This window comes from Wyeomyia smithii, chromosome 1 (genome assembly GCF_029784165.1).
Source record: "Wyeomyia smithii strain HCP4-BCI-WySm-NY-G18 chromosome 1, ASM2978416v1, whole genome shotgun sequence".
Lineage (NCBI taxonomy): Eukaryota > Metazoa > Arthropoda > Insecta > Diptera > Culicidae > Wyeomyia > Wyeomyia smithii.
This window is the reverse complement of record NC_073694.1, coordinates 203400026-203420263: the sequence shown is the minus strand read 5'-3', so window position 1 is coordinate 203420263 and position 20238 is coordinate 203400026. Positions and strand designations below refer to the sequence as shown.

Below are 20238 nucleotides of genomic sequence, written 5' to 3'. Positions count from 1 at the left end.
ATAGTCGTAATGATTTTAAGGATGCTTTCTCAAAGTTACCCTCTGATTTGTGTTCCTATTTGTATTGTCAGCCCGTGGGCAGCACAACTTTCGCCACAACCCTGATTACTATTTAAAAACATTTGTCCCACACTGCAGCTTCTTCTTCTCTGTGTCCGATTGTGAGAGGCGAGCTTCCCCTCGTATATGAATATGTGGCAGTCATTCCGTGATAGTAAGTATCCTCGAGCAAAATGCGATCCCTTTCTCATCTATATATATACACACACACAAACAACAAACAAACATTGCGAACGACAAGAGTATAACAACATCACAGAAAACGGCGCTACATTGCAGAAGGTTCATTTCCAGTCCATCAGCAGTGTGTAGCAGCATGTTGGGTAGAAAACATAATTTGATGATGTTTTTAATTACATCAAAGTGGCTCTTTTTTGCTGCTACTGCTACTGGCTGCTAGCAGTCGCTGCGGTTTGATTCACAGATATGTGGTAGGAAACAGTTCGAACCAATCGGTTTTCCTCACACTACGATTGACAGTGAACGTGCTCGACAGAAAAAAAAATCGTCAAGAAAACCAATTAGCAGCTAGCATCCGTTCACCGAATAGTCGAAATGTCTTTCGAACCATCGAAGTTGGCTGTACCGTAAGATTTTTTGTTGCTGAACTTAACAAGAAAAAAAAATGCGAGTAGGCGAAAGGCAAAAGAAACAACAACCTCCCAACAAACAGCAAAACCCAGTAAGCTATGTGCAAATTTTCGTAGCAACAATCCTCTTTCGGCAGAATGCCATGCTCCGCCCACAGCCAATCAGAATACTATTTCGTACACCGCCAGGTAGTGCAGCAGCAGAAACAACGCAGCTGTAAAGAGGGCAACGGTGGCGGTCGGTGGCCGCAGCAGGGAAACCCGACCAGCGAGCGATCAGCGCCTGCTTCGGATGGGAAAAAGCACACGCCAGCAGCAGAAAGCCAGCCTTTTGACTTTCTCGGCCCCCAAGTTGTGCGCTCGCCTGTGTGTTTCGATGTTTTGCCGTTTGCTTTCTGCTATTCTCTACTTCGGCCAGAAAACTTGGGCACTATGGGCTGGGCTGCGCCGATTTTGGCTGTGGGTGGCAGCAGGGTTTGGTTCTTTTCTGTTTTCTCTCAATCTGCCGTGGGAATTCTGTGTCAACCAAGCGATAATTATAGTTTGGTGTTTTTTTATTGCTTTTCAACGAGATTAACGTATCTGTGTTGTATTTATGTTAATACGGTGAGCTTGAATGACTTTTTGTAGATTTAAAAAAACCGGCATCAAAGCAAGAATTAGAACCTAGTTAATGAGAAGATACTTTTTTCAGCTTTTCCCAAAAGGGTTTTTTTTTCTACTGTTTTTTTTTACTTTAAAATCATAAGTACATGTGATAAAGTTTTGTTTAGGAAAAACAATTACTAAAAGAGCAAAATCAACAACACAGCTCAACGTCGAATTAACGTAACCCAAATCAAACAGCATCTGAAACATGCAAAAAATTGAGAAGAGAAGGGCAAATAGAATGAAAAATAAACGTCCAGAAAACAAAGTAATTTAAAATATATGTGAAGAGTAGAAAAGGAACAGATAACAGAAAAAAGAGACAGGGGTAATAACAAAGGATAATGAAAAAAATTAAGAGAGAAAAAAAGAGGTAAATGAGAAGAAGAAAGAGGGGTAAAATGAGATAAAAAACAAATGAAAAAAAGAAAGGAAAAGAGGCGAGGTCAACAAAATAAAGCTAAATACAATGAAAGAACACAAATATAAAGAAATTGAAAAAGGGTGACGAAGAGAAATCGAGGAGTAAATGGATGAGAGAAATCTGAGAAAATGAAAAGGAAAAGAAAGAGAGGGAAAATTAAGGGACGTAAATAAAAAGAGAGAAAGAGAAATAAAATAATATATGAAATCCTTTCTTCATCAGTGGTAGTATATTGAAAATTACAACAAAAGAGAGCTGGAGAGACGGAGAGAGACGTAGAAAGATCGATAGAGAGAATCAATAAAAGAAGCAAAGAAAAACAGTTGAAAAAAAAAGATATAATAGAAAACGGGAAAAAGAAAAACAGAAAACAAATGAAAAAGAAGGAAAAGGAGAAAGACATAAAAAAAGAAAGCGTGGTAGAAACGATGACTAGTAAAAAGGAAGTGAAAAACAAAAAAGAGGAGAGAAAAAATGGAACAAGGCAAGAAAGAGCGAAAGAAAGTAAGACGAATAAGGAAGAAGAGAGAAATAAAAACTGAGAGACAAAAAGAAAGGATAAAATATGGAGGAAGGAAAAGAAAAAGGCAGATAGTAGAAAAGACATAGAGCGAAAGGAGGAAATGATCGAGAGAAACCGGGAATAAAATATAAGCAGAGAGAGAGGAATACAAAAAGTGGGGGAAAGAATAGAGAGTTAAATAAAGCAATGGGCCCTATTAAAATAAAAATAGAAAGAAAAAGCAACAGAAGTAAAAGAGAGAGAATGAAAAGATATACACACAAATTTTTAAAAACAGGAAAATGCAAAATTTACAATACAAAAAAAACAAATATAGAAAAATTGATAAGAATTCAGACACTAAATAATCAGCCTATGAGATGCTTCTCACACTTCTATTCAGAAAAAGTATAGAAAATGGAAAAGAGAATGCTGGAGATGATTCAAAAAGGCTGCGAGACAAAATTCTACAGCCAAGATTTGGACCACTGCGTCCATTATTTTGATCTTTTGTGGTAAGACATAACAAAATATAGAAAAATAGAAAAGAAATGTCAGAGTGATTAAAGAAAAAAAACTGCAAAGAAAAAGTGTTGAAACAGGGAATAAGAGAAACTTTAAAAATATACCCGAAATTTCGTGAAGAAACAAAATATAAAGAAGAAACTGAATACTTAAAGCATAAAAGCCGCAATGTGACATAATAATCTAGAGTAGGTTGAAAAAAAATTGAGAAAGTAAAAAAAAGCAAAAGGGCAAAAAGCAGAAAGAAACATGCAGAAATGTTGCAAAAAGTAAAGATAAATGAATCTGTAATTTAACAACTAAAAATTAGGAAAACAAGAAAAAAAGAAAAGGTCCAGAGAAATTGACAGAAAACAAACAAAAGAAAAAAAAGAAAAATTTGTAAAAAGAGGAAAATGAACTGAGGACAAATCAAAATGAAAAGGATTATGAGGAAAAAGAGAAAACGGGAAAACGAGAAAAGAGACAGAAAGACAAAAAGAAAGCTAGAGAGAGTGAAAAGGCGTGAGAGACAACAGAAAATAAGTAAAAAAGAAAGAAAGGCAAAAATAGAAGAGAGAGAAAAATTAAGAGTCTCCACCGAGGAAAAAACAGCAGGAAACAGAGAAAAAGAAAAGAAAAATAAGGATAAGGATAGAGGAAAAAAAGTTAGGAAGAGGAGACAAAGAGAGTGAGAGATAAAACACGAGCAAAGACGAGCGACAGAGATAAAGTGTAGAAAAAATAGAAAAAAACTTGTGGGAAAGATAGAGAGATAAGCGAGACAAAAAGGAAAGAGGAAAAAATTCTTGCAGAAACAGAAATATGACGAAAAATGAAGAAATATTACCATGAAGAAATCCTGAATAAGAGAACAATTCATGTTGAATTGTTAACAGAGCTGAAATATAAACAGAGTTAAAGGTTTACTTAACTTAACGTAGAATAATGAAGCATGAAACAAGTAAAGCTAAGCGAAACCAAGAAACGAGAAACGCTTATAAAAAGCGGAGAGAGAATAAAAACGAAGAAAAGGAGAGAACTACAAATAGGTTGATGGAGTTGGAAAAAAATGTAAGAAATATATGTAGAGAGGTTGGGAAGGAACTGGTAACAGAAAGAAAAAACAGGGGTAGTAAGAAAGAAAAGAAAAGGAAAGAAAGAAAAGAAAATAAATAGAGGGGAGTTGAGATTGAAAAGGTGTGCGAAAAGAGGCCAAACCAAGAGAGAAAGAAAAATACAGGAGAACAGAAGAAAGAGTGAGAGAGAAATAAGGAAACAAAAAGAAGAAATGGAGATAAGAATAAAAGAGAGAGAGAGAGAAAGGCATGACAATTGAACAATTAATAATTTAGTGGAGAGGAAAAGCTCAGATAGAAAGGAAGATGTAGGAACATATGAGAAAGAAAGGGAACACAGAGAAAAAAAGAGAGAGCGAGAGAGACAGAACAAGGACAGAAAAGAAAGAGGAGGCCAAAGTAAAACAGAGGAAGAGATAATATGGAAGAGCATAAAAATAAGGAAGCAGAAAAGAGGTGACGAAGCAAAAGCAAGAAATAAATGAAAAACATAAAGAGATTCAAGGAGAAGAGAGAGAGAAAGTGAAGAGACGTGAACAAAGAGAGAGATCGAAAGGCAATAAAAAAACAAAATCTTTCATTCATTTATTTATTTCTAGAGAGAGATGCGGAGAGAGAGGCATAAATATGGGTAGAGAGAGAGAGAGCCAAATAAAAAAGGAAAGGGTGAGGGATCGAAGAATAAAAATATTACTGCTAACAAAAAAAAGTAATGTAGGCAATGAGAAAGCGAGAAGACGAGAAGGTAGTAGAAATAAATGAAACATAATCTATTCTCTATATTCAGATAAAAGGAGACGAAAAATGAAACAGGGTAAGAAGGAGCGAAAAGATGTTGAAAGAATAGGGAAGAAAAGAAAAACAGAGACTGACAGAGAAGAAGAGTATGAAAAAAATAGTAGAAAAAAATATGAAAAGAGGAGAAACGCAAAACAGAAGGAAATTATGGAGAGAAACCGGGGATGAAATAATAAGAGGGTATAGGGATAAAGAATGTGGGGCGAAAGAATAGTGAGAGATACTTAAAGTAGGGAGGAAAAAGATAGGAGGTTAGACAAGAAGAAGAAGAAGGTCAAGGAAAATAAAGAGAATTAAAAGAGAGAGATAAAAAAGAAGGAAGCGAGAGCATACATAAAGAATGTTTACAGAAATGAAAAATAATAAATGCAAAATTAACAACACAAGAAGCAAACTAAGAAGAAATGTTAAGAATTCAGACACAAAATAATTAGTCTGAAAAAGTAAATAAAAACAACAAGAATAGAAGATGAAGCAAAGAAGGTCGGAGAAAAAATAGAAATAAACTAGGAAAGTTAAGTTGCTATAAACACCAAGAAAACAGAACCTTAATTTAACAGTGTAAAAGAATGCAAAATTTAAGGGAGGAAAGAAAAAAAACTGGTAAAAAGGAAAGAAACTGTTGGCATAAAGAATCAATTGGAGTAATGAGTAAGAGAAGAAAAAGAAACAGTGAGAGGGAAGGAGAGATTGAAAAGGCGTGCAAGACAAGAAAAATCTCAGATAAGAAACAAGATGTGGGAACATACAAGAGAGAAAGAAAAAAATAATCTCTCTCTTGAAACGACCAAGAGAAAGAAAACGAGAGGTATGAATGCAGAGAAAGGGAGCGAGAGAGAGAGTAAAGAAGAGAATAAAGAAGAGAGAAAGATAAGTGGAAAAAGAAGAATATGATTTGTTAAAATAGCAGAAATAAAAGTAGAGCTGGACGTTGACTCGACGTAATCTAGTCTATGCTTGTGAGTGCTTAAAAATTATAAAAAAAATATTTTTGGCAAAATTGAGCTTTGTGCATCAAAAAGGATTTTAAGGACTGACGACATTAATACAAAAAATGTACAAAATCAGTTAAGTAGATTTTCGGCAATCGTAGAGTTTCAAGTCTAGCAAATGGGGCGGCTAACGAGGCGTACTCCAAACCTCTCTAACTTCGCCCTATTGTTCGAAAATTTAAGGAAATGTTCTCAAGCAGATGTAGTTTAGGATAGAACAATAATATTTTTTCTATTTTTTCATAAAATTAAGAGGTACATATCACCTCAATTCGACAGTGGTAGCATATTGGAAAAAGGTAACAAACCAAACGGAGAGATAGAGGCGGTAAAGGATGCAGAAAAATCGATGGAGAGAGGCAAGATAGACGGAAAGAATTAGAGATCGAGAAAAAAGAAAAATAAGTAAGATAGGCAATGTAAGAGGGATGAAGAGAAAATAAAGAAGGAGTGGAAAAGAGGAAGAAAAAAGAAAGGACTAGAGGTGGAATAAGAGAGAAAAATATATGAGATATATTAAGAGAGGAGAGAAAAAATCAAATAATGTAACAAAAGGACGAAGTAGGAGTAATTTAAGAAGAACAGAGGAAGAAAAAGCGAAGAAAAAAGGTTAAGGGAGAAAAGAGAAGAAAGCAATAGGTAGAAAGAACATAATATATGAGAGAGAAAATAAAACTTAGGGCGAAGAATAAGAATGATAGGTAGGAAACTGGTGATGAACTGGAAATGAAAAAGAGAAATAAAAAGAGCAGGAGAGAGGAAAACAGGTAGAGAAAGTGCTCGGGAGGGATAAAAAAATAAAAAAGAAGAGACAGAATTAGAAAGAATATTTGTGGAATGAAGAGAAAACAAGAGAGAGAGAGAGAAAAGAGAAATAGCAAATATGTTAAAATACCATATTATAGAGAAATTTGAAAGAAAAAACAGGAGGGTTGTGTGCAAAGCCACGACCGCAAGGTTGAAGTAGAATACTTTTACAAGAGAGGTAACCCGGCTGCTTGCGAGTCAGTCATTTTTTCTAGTAAATATACGTTAACTAATCAGATTAATCGAATTTTGCGCTTCAACAAGGATTGACCATTTTCAATAATATAGTAAGTTGCTTGTCATGGTTGGGGATTAACAATTTTTGAATTTTGAGATGAAATTTTTTCTGATGTCGTGCTCATGACTGAAGGAAAAGATAATTCAGTACGTTCTGAGACACGGAAATTAAGTAAAATTTATAACTTTTACAAATTCAAAAATGTAAATTAGCTCGAGAGAAAATATTAACGCTTTAATCATCAGGTTTTTATTTCATCCTGGAAAGGACAATTTGTTGTTCAATTTAGTATCGGATAAGATGTCGATTACATCTTTGCGTTATCACTGACAATGCGAACAAAGTATTCGTTGTGAAACTAGACGGCTCACGTGTTGTCAAAATGAGTCAACTTTTCATTGAATGCATTTACTAGTGCCCACTATCGCACAGAGACTGCATTTCACTAAAGTGTCTCACTGCATCAGCCGCTATTGATGCTGAGATCCGCTGCAACTAGTGCGCTATCCATAGCCATGCCACAGTTGTGGCTGCTTTACGCTGCCATTGGTATCCGCTGTCCCTGCATCAGCTGGCCCAGCTGCTGTAGTTGCTGAAATCCGCTATCCATCACCACGCCACAGCTGTGGCCGCTTTCCGCAATCGCTGATATCCACTACACTGCTAGTGCTGCTGTTAAAGGAGGACGACTGCTGTTGTCGCTGTCTAGAACTATTATGATCGGCTTCGGCTGAAACAAGGCCAAATAGCATGTTTTAAATTGCAAGGTATATGATTCTGTCGACCGTGCTTGGGAAGCAATCATATAACGACCAATCAGAAGTCGAATTTTTCGTTTTGACAAGACTTGACTATTTTCAATAGTACAATAGTGTGAATAATAAAATTACAATTATCTTATTTTGGAAATAATCTTAGAAGATTTTCCAATCTGTTGCTGCAAGAACGAAGGAAATCCATCTAATACTAACCGATTTATTAGCATTTGAAATTGGACATATTTTTCACTTTTTTCGGTTTTAGATTTTCATTTCACATCCCTATGTGGCCGAACTTCCTGAGAGAAGTATTCTACTTCAAAAAATATCAAAATTTTAAGTAAAATAAACAAAGCAAATTTAGAACAATTGAAAAACAGGAACCTAAAAAAAATGCGAAGGAAAAGAATGGAAGAGGAAACAAATAATGTTGGATAAAGATCATAGAGACTGTGAGATGAACCTGACAAATTACTGTGATCGTCTGCAATGAGAATAATGAAAGCAAAATGAATATGAAACAAATATTAGGAAAACAAATATTGATATGAACGGATTGATACGACGAAAACAGCTGGTTACTAGAAAAAACGTCGTACATCAGCAATGAAGTGTGAAAAGACAATTCCAAGTGAACAACAAGAAATGAAGAAAAACCGACAAAAATAGTTCGTACAGAGCTCAGATAGCAGAGATTAAATAGGAAAAAAAAACAGCAATGCATTCTCATTCAAGGTTCAATATTTAGCTAATATTATTCACTATGTACGGTACCATACGGATCCAATCTAACAAGAGCCGGTAACCGAAAATACTTCTCGGCCCACAGTACAAATCGCCATCGTGATCCGGTTGCTGCGCTGTTTCCATAGTTCTTTTTTTTGCACCACGTGTTATCCTAAAGGCATTAACAGCGCAACATGCTCCGGTGGTCGCTAGTTTCGGCGACGTGGAAGACAAGGCCTGCTCTGTGGCGGCTGGTGCAGTGTTTCCTTCAAAGTTTTATTTTTGCTACTACCACGCGCGGCAGTAGTTGTTGTAGTTTACTGCCAGCATTTCATTTTTCAGTAGACAGTCTCGCTCCACTGGTATCCAAACTGCTTTTGTTCGCATCGTTTTGTGAAGCAGCTTACTGCGATCATCGGTTTTATGATACAAACGAATTAATATTCAGGCGGAAAGTGTCGAATAGGGGGTGGGTTACTGTGGGATGGGTGTTACCGATGAAAATCCTTGTAGAAGTAGAAGTTTGTATTGGCTTGTTATAAAAACTAAATTGTGTACATCCGTGTTCTAATAGTTATTGTAAACTATTTTGTACAGAGTAAATTTTTTTTCAGTTTTTTTTGCACTAAGTGATCTGCAAATCAATTTGATTGAGCGAATTCGCAACACAAAACCGATCTAACCGCCCCAAAAGGAGGGATCACTTTCCAGTGTAGATTTTATTGCTCGTTTAGTAGGAGGAGGAGCACTGTAATTGGGACATTTCAGAAAAGCTCTCTGCGGTATCAATTGTACGCACAATATAATCGAAACGATACCGGCAGGGACGGGAAAATCCTTCGGTAATCTTCTTAATTTGCCACAGAAATTATACGATAGATTCTGCTGAGCTTAGAGCTAGGAAAGATTTGAAGATTGCATGGTTTTGTGGATGAGCCGATTGTTTACAATTGGATTCAGATTTGAAGTGCTCCACAACGCAACGTCTCATTAAATATCCATTATTTTCACTTGATGACGATTAATCAAAACATGTTTTATACCACTACATTATAAGCGATGGTGGTCAATTACAGTACGACCTCAAAATCAGTAAAATAGATGTGATTTATTTACCCCATTTGCAGCCAAAAATAAAACAGTGCCAATAAATCATATTTTTCTGTTACCAGCAGAAACAGATTACATAATATATTTTATACATCCGGTAACAACCAAAATTAGTACTCCAAATCCATTAACCCGCAATAACAAAAAACCTTAAACCCTGTCGCACGGAATACCCGCTACCGCAGCACAAAAACATCTGTCGGCAATATTTCTACAACGTGACAAACCAGTGCGATCACAATATTTATAGCTTTGGCCATCCTCAATTCAAATTAGCCGAAGCTAATTCCCTGCAGCAGCGTCATCCAACTGCCGCCCACCACTTGATCCTTTCATTACTCACCTCTCCCCCCACCAACCATTGATTTACAATGCGATTATGAAAATTGATTTTATTGCTCCATCGTCGATTCGCTGTGAATGAATTTAAATTAAAAAATAATAAATTTCGAAACAAACGCACAATATAATCTTTCGACATCCGCAGCCTATCAATCGTGGCCTGCTTGTCCGGTCAGTTCACATCGCGCATACAAGTACACACACACACGTACCTGCAGTGTTGTTGCTGCTGCTGTTCCGGTAGTTCAGCATCAAAACAGCAACAACGCGCCAAACCATAAACTTCGGCTATTAAAACGCATGTTTTCCTCTCACACCGCGCGCTGGTCGGACTAACATTCTCCACCAATGTTCTGAGAGATCGGGATTGCGACGCCATAGTGTGGTTGTAGGTATAGAGCTACAGTATAATGTAAACATTTAATCGACTAATGCTAATTTGTTATGCTAATAACATTCGCTGTGTGTTCTATGATGTACGACGACACCAGACGGAACCGACCGTTTCGACCGAATATTTTTGCAGCAAATGCGGAAAATCATTCATCTGTGCAAGCAAGCGTAGGCAGGCGCAGGAGTCGTCGTCGTCGCTATCGAAATGATGAGAAGTGCCTTCCTGCCAGCATCCACACAGTAGCCTTTTTCGGGTGCAGGAGGGGTGGAGGAAACTAAGAGCAAACATCTAGCGGAAAGAACACACGCACGCATCGCACACCCCTTTTCATGGAGGATGAAAAGACTTTCGCTACATACTTTATGTAATTAGATGAGAACGTTTGCCTTTTCGGCGCTGATATCGCACTGGAGTGTGTTAGCCTTTGAAAATGAGCCACTCTTCTTCACTCATCATGGGGTCTGGCGCTGCTGCTGATAGCTAGTTGCTGTGTTTTGAGCTGCCGGAGTGAGAAATGAGGTGTGGAGAATGAGTTTTGCCCGCAGTTTGTCGCCAGGAACGGTTGAACGGGAACTCGGCACAAAAGAGGGGGGAAACTTTGTACCAACGGCGCGGGCACACAATCAACCGCTGTTAGTAACTAGTGGAAATAGCTTCAAGTAAGTTTGATAAGAGACTGTGGAACACCAGCAGAAGTGCCGGCGTATTACAAGAAATGGGGGCTCTAACATTTGCATATTTCTGTTAAACCTTTTTCCTCGTACTCCGCGAAGACGCTGGAGCGGGGTACTCTTGGGAGAGAGCGGGGTGAGACAGTAATTTTCCAGCTCAAAAAATCCCTTCTACCATCAGGGTTCTGCCTGGCGTCATGCTACGGGATTGTGGGAAAAGTGTGGTGATCTAGGAAAGGGAGGAGGGGGCATAAAAACGGTTGATGTTTTTAATTATCATCTTAAAATTTTCATTTTTGTTCCTCTCGTGCGCAGGACGCTTCGTACTTGGAATTGTTTAGCATTTAGAGGAGATGTTCTGCCATGAACGGCAGAATCATGTTGAGCTAACATTGAACGGTTATCGTTGTTCGCTTCTTTTTTTTACGACAGTTCTTTTTTTTTTTTGGGGTATTTCATGGAAACCATCACTCGTTCTGGTCCGAATTTCGACGATGAGTATCGTGGGTAATTGACTTTAATAGACTTAAACAGCACATATTGTGGGGTACGCTTTGAATTAAGGATGTTTTTAATGATTTTTGTCAATTTTAGTTATATCTCTCCACCTGTACGCTTTGTCCGAGATGGATAAAAAATCTCTGCCGTTGAAACAAAACAAAAGCATGCTATGAGATTTATTACCATCACTGAGTGTATGCTATACAAGCGATGATAAATTTAGCATCAGATTATTCACACAATTCATTCAATTTTTCACAATAATGCTCTACCGAATTCTGGTCTACTTCGTTGCATTCCTATCCTAGTTAATCATACCTTACCGTATTACATAAAATTTCTTTTATCTCTATTGTACTCTCATTACACCTTTATTTTATCTTTGGATTTCAAGTTGATCAATTTTATCATACTCGTATTTCAATTTTTTTAACAATCTTTAAAGACGCAATCGTATTCTTTTACACATTAGTTACAATACGTATCGTCCCAAGCAGCAGTTTCATTATGAGGTTCATACGAGACAAACTTGATCATCCCACAGTTCCATCGCATGGTCGTACTGGCCACAATCATAATAGTACGCGAGAAATCTCTGGTAATTTTCTTGGTAAAAGAGTGTGATAGTGATTTATTGAAAACAAGAACTGGCCAGGAATAAAATCAAGCGGAACAAAAACTCCTATCTCAAAGTTCATCTTATCGGTTTCCGATCTTGTAAAAAGTTTTTCGGAATAGTTAGAACTTCGATTTGAATGCTTGTGTTAGTTTGCAATCTGGCCGCCTAGGTATTACTGTGATGCCAACTTTTTTTCTCACACACTAGAACTATGCAGTCTTCGACAAAATTGTAGATCATGAAATTTCATAAAACTTTGCAGAAGATCCAAAATTTCTTTCTTCTCAAGTTCCAGGCATTTTCGAGCCCTAGAGCCCTGAAACTAAATTATTCCGTCCTTTGCTGTCGAGTATAAAAGCTAGTATTTAAATAAAGCTTTGACACAAAATTTAAATATTGATATTAATATATATTAATTAATGTATTCTTATTAATAGGTTTCATATAAAAATACAGTCACTTTGTGGCATAGAAAAGAGGGGGGTTCAAAAGCATCGTCTTCCTTTTTTGACCGATAAATCGGAATTTTTTTTTTTGTTATTTTTTTCCCAAAAAAAGAATCGAATTCTGGGAGAATCTTTGACCATTCATGCATTTCTGAGATATTTGATATTGCGGAGCCTCCCATGTACACTCCGTCAGAACTTGGGATTTATTAAAATGATTCAACTTAACTCTATCCTATCAAATAGATCGAAGAGAGTCAATTCACTTGTCCGATTTTTCGTCCGGTCCTTGTCTAATCCTAGCACTTCTATTTACTTAGCTGTTCATATATACCTAACCGACCCGCCATAATTACCGGTAGAGTTCGACGCTTCACGGGAGCTCTATCATCGGTGTCGGGGCAGATGTAACGGCACCCTGCATCCTTTCACAGCTTCCTGCGTAGGAACACGGAAAGAAGCCGGTCGTCTACAGGATTCTTTCCATGAAGCTAGCAAACACCACTAAAACACGGTGAGCAGCTGGTTCATAATAGTAGGGCAGAATTTGCTCACATTTGTAGCCAAGTCTTCCGCTTGGCTTAGGTGACGAAAACTGCAAAAAGTCACCCGTAAGCACAATCAAAATAAACATCATTTTCGATGCGCCTGTAACTCGTCGTCGCAGGCGCGAGGATTAGTTACCGATTTTGTTTATAAACACGACAAATGTAGCGGAGCGAATGCCGGCAACACTCTGGAGAGTATAATTAAGTGGAACTAAGCCCACAAGTAAACTAAACTAGAGAGAGGCCGAGGAGAGGCCATTAGCGTAACAGGTAGTGGTTCCGCGAGGGGAAACTGTCTCTCGCGGAATACACTCTAGGGCTAGCATCAAACTCTTATGTAAATAAGAAATCAATCTTCAATTATGAGCGATTCCGGGTGGTTCTTTTGACCACACGTACGGAATTTGTGGCGCGTTTGTTTTCTCGGGTAAATATATCCCACATCCCGACAGAGTCCTTCGGAAGGGCTCTGTAATTTAAAAAATCGATATCGGAAATTTAATTTTTTTTTTTTCATTGGTCGAAAGAGTCGAAAAAGTCGATTACAAAGGCTAACGTTTGCCTTTTAAAAATGGACAAAAATTGCTGATTTTTCATGGATTCACCTTCACACGCAATGACGGTACTACTCATTCAGCATCAATCATAGTAATCCATGAGTCAGTAGAAACAATTTGACAGCTCTATCAGTCGAACTCTAACCGTGATGGTCTGAACAGTAAAGCTACTCCGTTCAGAAGTGTGCACGTTGAAAGAACACTTTGTTCCGGCATCTACAACATCTTTGCCTCATCGGGTAACATTCAAAGTGACGAGAGAAAACCCGGTTCCGGATGGCCCTGAGTGACGAAAAAGTTCCAAAGAATGCTGAACAGGAAGACTGAGGGAAAAGTGGTTACATCGCTGCTTACGCTTGGTCGAGAGCTCAGTGCAACCGGCCAAACAATGAAAAAGTACCTGGCGAACATGAACATACATACTGATCTCGTCCGCTGGTCTTGAAGCTGCAGGCAATGACGCAGCGGCAGCGACTAAATAAGATGGCGATTTTCGCGACGTGGCAGTTGGGATGGATGCATGGCAACGGCTGGCAGGGCACTTTGTATTTTACTTCCCCTACGAAGAGAGTGAGCTCCGAGGTGAAGTTCATTTCACACACTTCTTTTCACGAGTTTCCCCAAGAAGGTGCTGCTGTGACTAATAATCAGCGAGAAGGGGATATCAAAGCCGTTCATCAGGAGATCAGGAGAGTAAGGGTAAAGACACGGTGTTCTGGCCATTTGGAAAAAAGACGGTTAAAAGTTTTTTCTCACTTTCCACATTTTACATTACATTTTAGGAGTTTGGTGTCTTTGGAAGAGTTTTTCAGAATACTGCTTAGAATTATTTAACATTTTTATTTAATTGTTTATCTATACAGTATTACACTTATAAAAATTAATCTTTTCATTTTATTTATTTATTTATTTCTCTTAAACTCATCCGACACAGGGTCTTAATGACATGGTGGCTTGGAAAACTGATAACAGGAAGATTACAAACATATGACAATACTTTTCTAAACAATGTTTTTAAACAAACAAGCAATAGTCAAACAAACAAACAGTAGTCAAGAGCTAAAAATGAAAATTTTGTCCATTTAAATTGTACTCCTCTGCGAGATGACGGATGGGTTCATGCAGGCCATAATTAGTACGTAGAGGTAGATGTAGGAGTCGCTGATGTTGCTGAGGGCGAGAGGGGTAGTGAAGTTGAAGTAAAGACAGGATGTTGGGGCAGTCATAGATGCCAGTTAGGATTTTATGTACAGTTTCAACTATGATGTCCTTCTGTCGCCGTTCTGATGATGTTATACCAACCAGCGCACAGAGATTCTCATAGGGCAGAAGCATATCGGGGTTTCTCCAAGGTAGAGTGCAACAAATTCTTCAGACGAAAAGCTTTTGTACACGTTCAATGCGTTGGGCCCAAAACTTGTAATATGGGTCCCACACGGTGCAGGCAGACTCTAAAATGGAGCGTATCAGTGAACAATAGAGGGTTTTCATGGTGCCAGGATCTTCAAATTCCTTACTAATTCTCATAACTAGGCCAAGTTGTCGGTTGGCTTCATTGATAATCGAGGTATAATGTTGCCTAAACGTAAGTTTAGTGTCGAATATAACACCAAGATCAGTAACAACATTGCAGCGCATTATGTTCATTCCAGCGATGCGGTAATCATAAACCAATGGATGTTTTTTTCGGTTAAAGCTGATTACGGAACACTAAGGGATACTTAACGGCATATAGTTAAGACGGCACCAATCAGCGAAAAGGTCAATTAGCTCTTGGAGTCTGGTGCAGTCGTCAGTTTGAATGACCCCATAGATTTTAGTATCATCGGCGTACAATAGTCTCGTGCCTGGAGGCAATAGTCGTGTAACATCGTTTATAAATGGGGAAAATAGCAGAGGTCCTAAAATACTGCCTTGGGGCACTCCGGAGTTGCTACAGAACCAGCTAGATTGCTACGTGCCCAGTTTAACGTCAGTTTAGCGACCACGAAGATACGAACTAATCCATGCAACCATCTCAGTTGAAACACCTAATTTGTCACATTTAGCGCATAATATTCGGTGATCGACGCAATCGAATGCAGCTTTTAGGTCCGTATAGACCACATCAACTTGAAAATTTTGATCCATATTTCGTAACCAAAATGATGTGACTTCCAGAAGGTTCGTCGTCACGGATCTGCCGGGGTAAAAACCATGCTGAGCAGTAGAGATGTAGTTTTTCGCGCGAAACATTAAATGATCGTAAACTACGGCCTCCAAAAGTTTCGAGCAAGCGCAGAGAGATGAAATCCCACGATAAAGTTCCACATTGCGTTTATCGCCCTTTTTGAAAACCGGAAACATGTAGCATTCTTTCCAGCTGCGGGGGAATCGATGACACTGCAGAGGAATGTTGAAAATGGATGCCAATGAAGATTTCAAAGCCTCAAGGCAGTTTTTCAAGAAGACAGTCGGAATGCCATCAGGACCAGGGCGATATGATTGTTTCAGATTAGGCTGATACAAATTTAGAATTCTTTTTATGTTCAAGGTTATCAAAGATAGCAAAGGGGGTGGCAAAAAATAAATAACACCGAGACGAAAAAAAAGAAATATCTTTGATCAAAGTTTGTGTGCAAGTTATGACGTTTGTAACTTGCACTCAAATAAATGTTGAAAAATAACACTTAATTATTATTATTATTTATTCCGCTTGCCTTTTGACGACACTCTCGCTGTCACTGGACTAGTTTGTTGCTAAATAAAGCATTCATGCTGTCGGAAAACCAATAAAATCAACAAAACGGTTTGAGCTTTTTTTTTTCTTCCCCTTCCAATATTCAAGATTTTTTAAGGGGGGGGGGGGGTGACATAAAATGAAAATAAAATTTGTAACGGCCTTATTGATAGCTTTCACTACATCCTCGTTCATAACCCTGAAGGTATCTGTAATGAACGAATCGGTGGGAACAAACAGCAGAGCGGCGGTAATATCATCATCTGTGGCGCAACTACTGTTAAAAACGCTAGCGAAATGCTCAGTAAATAAATCGCATTCACTGTTTAACGTAGATGCTTCTCTTTGAAGCAGGAACATGCTGGAGGGAAGACCGTCTTCTTTGCGTTTAGTTTTCACAAGATATTCAATTTCTGTCATCGGCAAAGTTATAGAGCTATCGATTTAATGAAACTTTCCCAAAGACACAAAATCCCTAGGCCTTATCTCTGAAGAGATATGATTTTTTTTCTTTAAGACAACCTAAAAACTAGTTTTTTCACTCAAATTATATCTTAATTACTTCTGATCAACTTGAGTTGTTGTAGAAAGTTTTAGATAATAACAAAACAATATGTAAAATTATGTCAATTTAAAAAAAAAACAGATAATGTAAAATTGTGAATGTTTGTGAGGTATTACTCAACGTCATTTGTTTTGGCATGTTTTGAGGTATAAGTACACATATTTTTTAGAATCGGGACTCTTCGGAAACTAGAGGTAGCCTTATGGGAAAAAGAGTTATATCTCTTCAGAGATAAAACCTTGAAAATCTATGTCTTCGACAAAGTTTCATAACATCGATAGCTCTATAACTTTGAATTTCTCGTAAATCTAAAGTAAGCAAATATATATGTATACCTTCCATAGCTAATATAATTACCTTCCATGCAAAATTTATGAAAATAAATTATCTGTCTTAGTTATTTTATCGCCATCAAAAAAATAAGTTCATTTTTTAATGCAAACTTTATGTTGATATACAAGACCTTTGCTAGAGGTTTGTAATACATAAGTCCGCGTTCGTGCGGAGAAAATTACTAGATGCTGGATTGCTATTATCCGACAAATTCTAGTCGAACCTAAACATTTTAAACTCCGGAGAGAAACAATTCTCTTTTCCAAATTTTTTCCTTGTCATTAGCTTTTAAAATCTTGGCTTTGTTTGTTTCACATTGAGTTACCATGAAAGGAAATCTTATCGCCCCCTTTTTTTTTTGTCGCCTACTTATTTCTTCCACGGGAAACAGAGTATCAGCAGTTTATTCCGTCGAAAGAATATCGAGAAAATATAGTTTTTCATAGACTTCGCAACAGTAGGCTGCTTCGATTGTCTGTCAGTCTGTGAGAATGAAATTTTATGACTATAGCTGGTTCTGGAAAGGAGTCTGCTGTGCGATTGAGCTAGAATTTTCCATGGGGACAATCTTAGAGAAAACGAAACTTTTGAGACCTACCACTAAATGTCGATTTCCATTGGCACTGTGCTGTTTATATCATGCCATGAACAACAATTCAAAATTTTGCTTTCGAATCTAAGGTTGACTGAACTACGCACAGTTTTATTTAAACAGCAGTTTGCACGGTCAGCGGTATCGCTGAAAAGAGTGAGGAAACACTCTCTTCTACTTTCTCTCGCATTCATATCGAACAACGAAACCCTTATTAAGAGTGAGTTATGTGAGCGCGCCAAACCACTATTTTTGTAATCCTGTTTCGTTATATGAAAGTCATTGATTTATTTTACTCGACGAACTGAGTTTTTTCTGTATGTATGTATATATGTCTTTGTGTGCAATTTGTTTTTCTCACTCACTTTGTTCAGAGATGTCTGCACCGATTCTTACAATCTGAGTGTCAAATGAAAGCTCTTATAGTCCCATAGGTTGATATTGAATTTCACTGTAATAGGACTCCTAGTTTAGAGTTTATGTATCAAAATAAATAAATCACGAAACATCATTATTTCAGAAACTACACAACCGATTTTAACAAAACTGGTGTCTGAAAAACCTTAACTCATAAATTTTGTAATAATTATACATTTGGTTGAAAAGTTATGCAAAGAAACGTGTTCCAGAGGCTGTTTCAGGCTCATTCATTTTCTCAGAGATTACTGAACCGATTTTCCGAGTAATCGGACTTTTAATTAAGGTACTGTGTTTCAAAATGTCAAGGATATCGAAGCAAGCCATAAACGCAAACGAATGCGGGTTTTTCAGCTATTGCAGTTTTTTTCAGCTATTACAGGCTGAATTCGGACGTTTGTTCTGTTTGGACGCTTTCAGCCATTTACAGTTAAACTTGAAGTTATGCAAAAAAGGTCCGGAACGGCTCGAGAAAAACTTAAAATTACTTCCTGTTTCAATTTTTTCACGTTCAGATTCATTTTTCTTTCTTCACGTTTTATAGCACTTATTATTTCCTTTTCAAGTTCTTCTGAATTTTTGGGATGTTCTTCAGCATAAACTTCTGAATGTTTTATTCTACCATTTCAATTCATTTTTGTTCTGAGCCTCTTAAAACTTCGGAACTGTTTTGTTCTTTTGATACCCTTTTAGGTAAAATTTTGATGGAATTCTTTTCATTTATGGGCCTCCGCCGGAAGGATCACAGCAGGCCAGGCTGGAAGGCAAGAGTTCGATTCCCGTTACAGTCACCTGTCTTTTCGGGTTTTAAATTCGGTCGGCTGCCTTAGAGCATAAGCGTAATTGATAACTGTAGGAATACTTGACGCCTTGAAATGAAGCCTAAATTTCCTAATTGGGTACAGTATGCAAAGTTTAGAAATCATTGTTTTACAGGATTAATATTGACTTTAAAGCAAGATCATGAGAATTTAGGATGAATTAGCATTAGTACCAGTACACTACTTAAAACGCCGCTGCATAAATATATTGAAAAGATATGCTCATTAGTGCTAGGATTTCGTAAAAATCACATGCAGAGAAATGTTATTCACTAAACTTCAAATTTATTATCGAAGTCCTCAGCATGCGTTAAAAGCCAAGACAAAATATAGCCCAACTAATATTACTGGGTGGCCCATAATACTGGCAAAACCGTATTTCATGACCAGCGTTATGGGCCAGTATTTAGCAGCGTAGATAAATAGTAAAAATAAAAAACTAAGAGCGGATATTTCAAAATTCGATAAATACATACCCATTATTTAAAGTTCCATTTATTTTGTTGAATAACACTATGTTTTTCACGAATTCTAGCCTTATTTTCCGAGACCGACTATTTGCGACTGTGGTGAAAACAATAACAAATTATCAGCTGATGGAAGTCCACTGACATTTATTGGAAAACTTAAGAGTTTAGTTCATTGGTGCAGGGGTTTCGCACGTCCATTAAACCTCAATTTGACTATTAAACGTTATTGACATACATTAAAAAGCAAAAGATAGGGCAAACTGGCCCATAATACTGGGATTTTTAGATTAATTTTCAATTTAAGAAAAATTGGCATCATTTTTCACTCTATCCTGGGTAATGCAATGCAAAGAAACTCTTCGAAACTTTAATTTCGCTCTGATCATACTCAAAATCGCTATAGTTATTTGTTTTATCGTAAAATTTCAACACCCTATGCGTTCATTTGGCCCTTAGGGTGTTACTTTATTTGTATTTGTATTTCTATTTGTATTTGAATAATCCATCTGACAATAAATAGTCTTAATGAATAAATAAACTAGCTAATCACATTTCTAAGTCTATTTACAAAATATCGGGTTGGTTCATCAAATTCAAAGTGCTCCTCAACATCAGTAAAGCTACGAACGCACGCTGTGAACGGTTCATTATTTCCAAACAAGGTACGGTGATAAATTGGTTGCAATAACGTCGTGTTTCGAAGAGATCTGTTTGGGATACGAAAATTCACCATTTGAAGTAGTCCAGGGGCATCAATTTCCCCATTTAGGAGCTTAGCGACAAACAATGATTGCTGTAACTTCCTTCGACGTTCAAGAGTATCTAATTCCAGTAGCCGGCACCTATCATAATATGAAGGTAAACTGTCAGGGTTACGCCAGGGTAAGTTCCTTAGGGCCAAGGGAATAAACCGTTTTTGAACCCCTTCAATCCTAAGTGTCCAAGTTATCTGGTGAGGATGCCATATGATGATTGCATATTAGGCTGCCCCAAAAAAAATCGATGTT

At 37.4% G+C, this 20238-nt stretch overlaps 1 protein-coding gene across 6 annotated transcripts in view; it reads right to left on the bottom strand.

Annotated features, from left to right (window-relative positions):
* LOC129723978 (nucleolysin TIAR) overlaps positions 1 to 20238 on the bottom strand; it is a 1146678-nt gene that overhangs the window by 907349 nt on the left and 219091 nt on the right. The gene's annotated exons all lie outside the window — the stretch shown is intronic.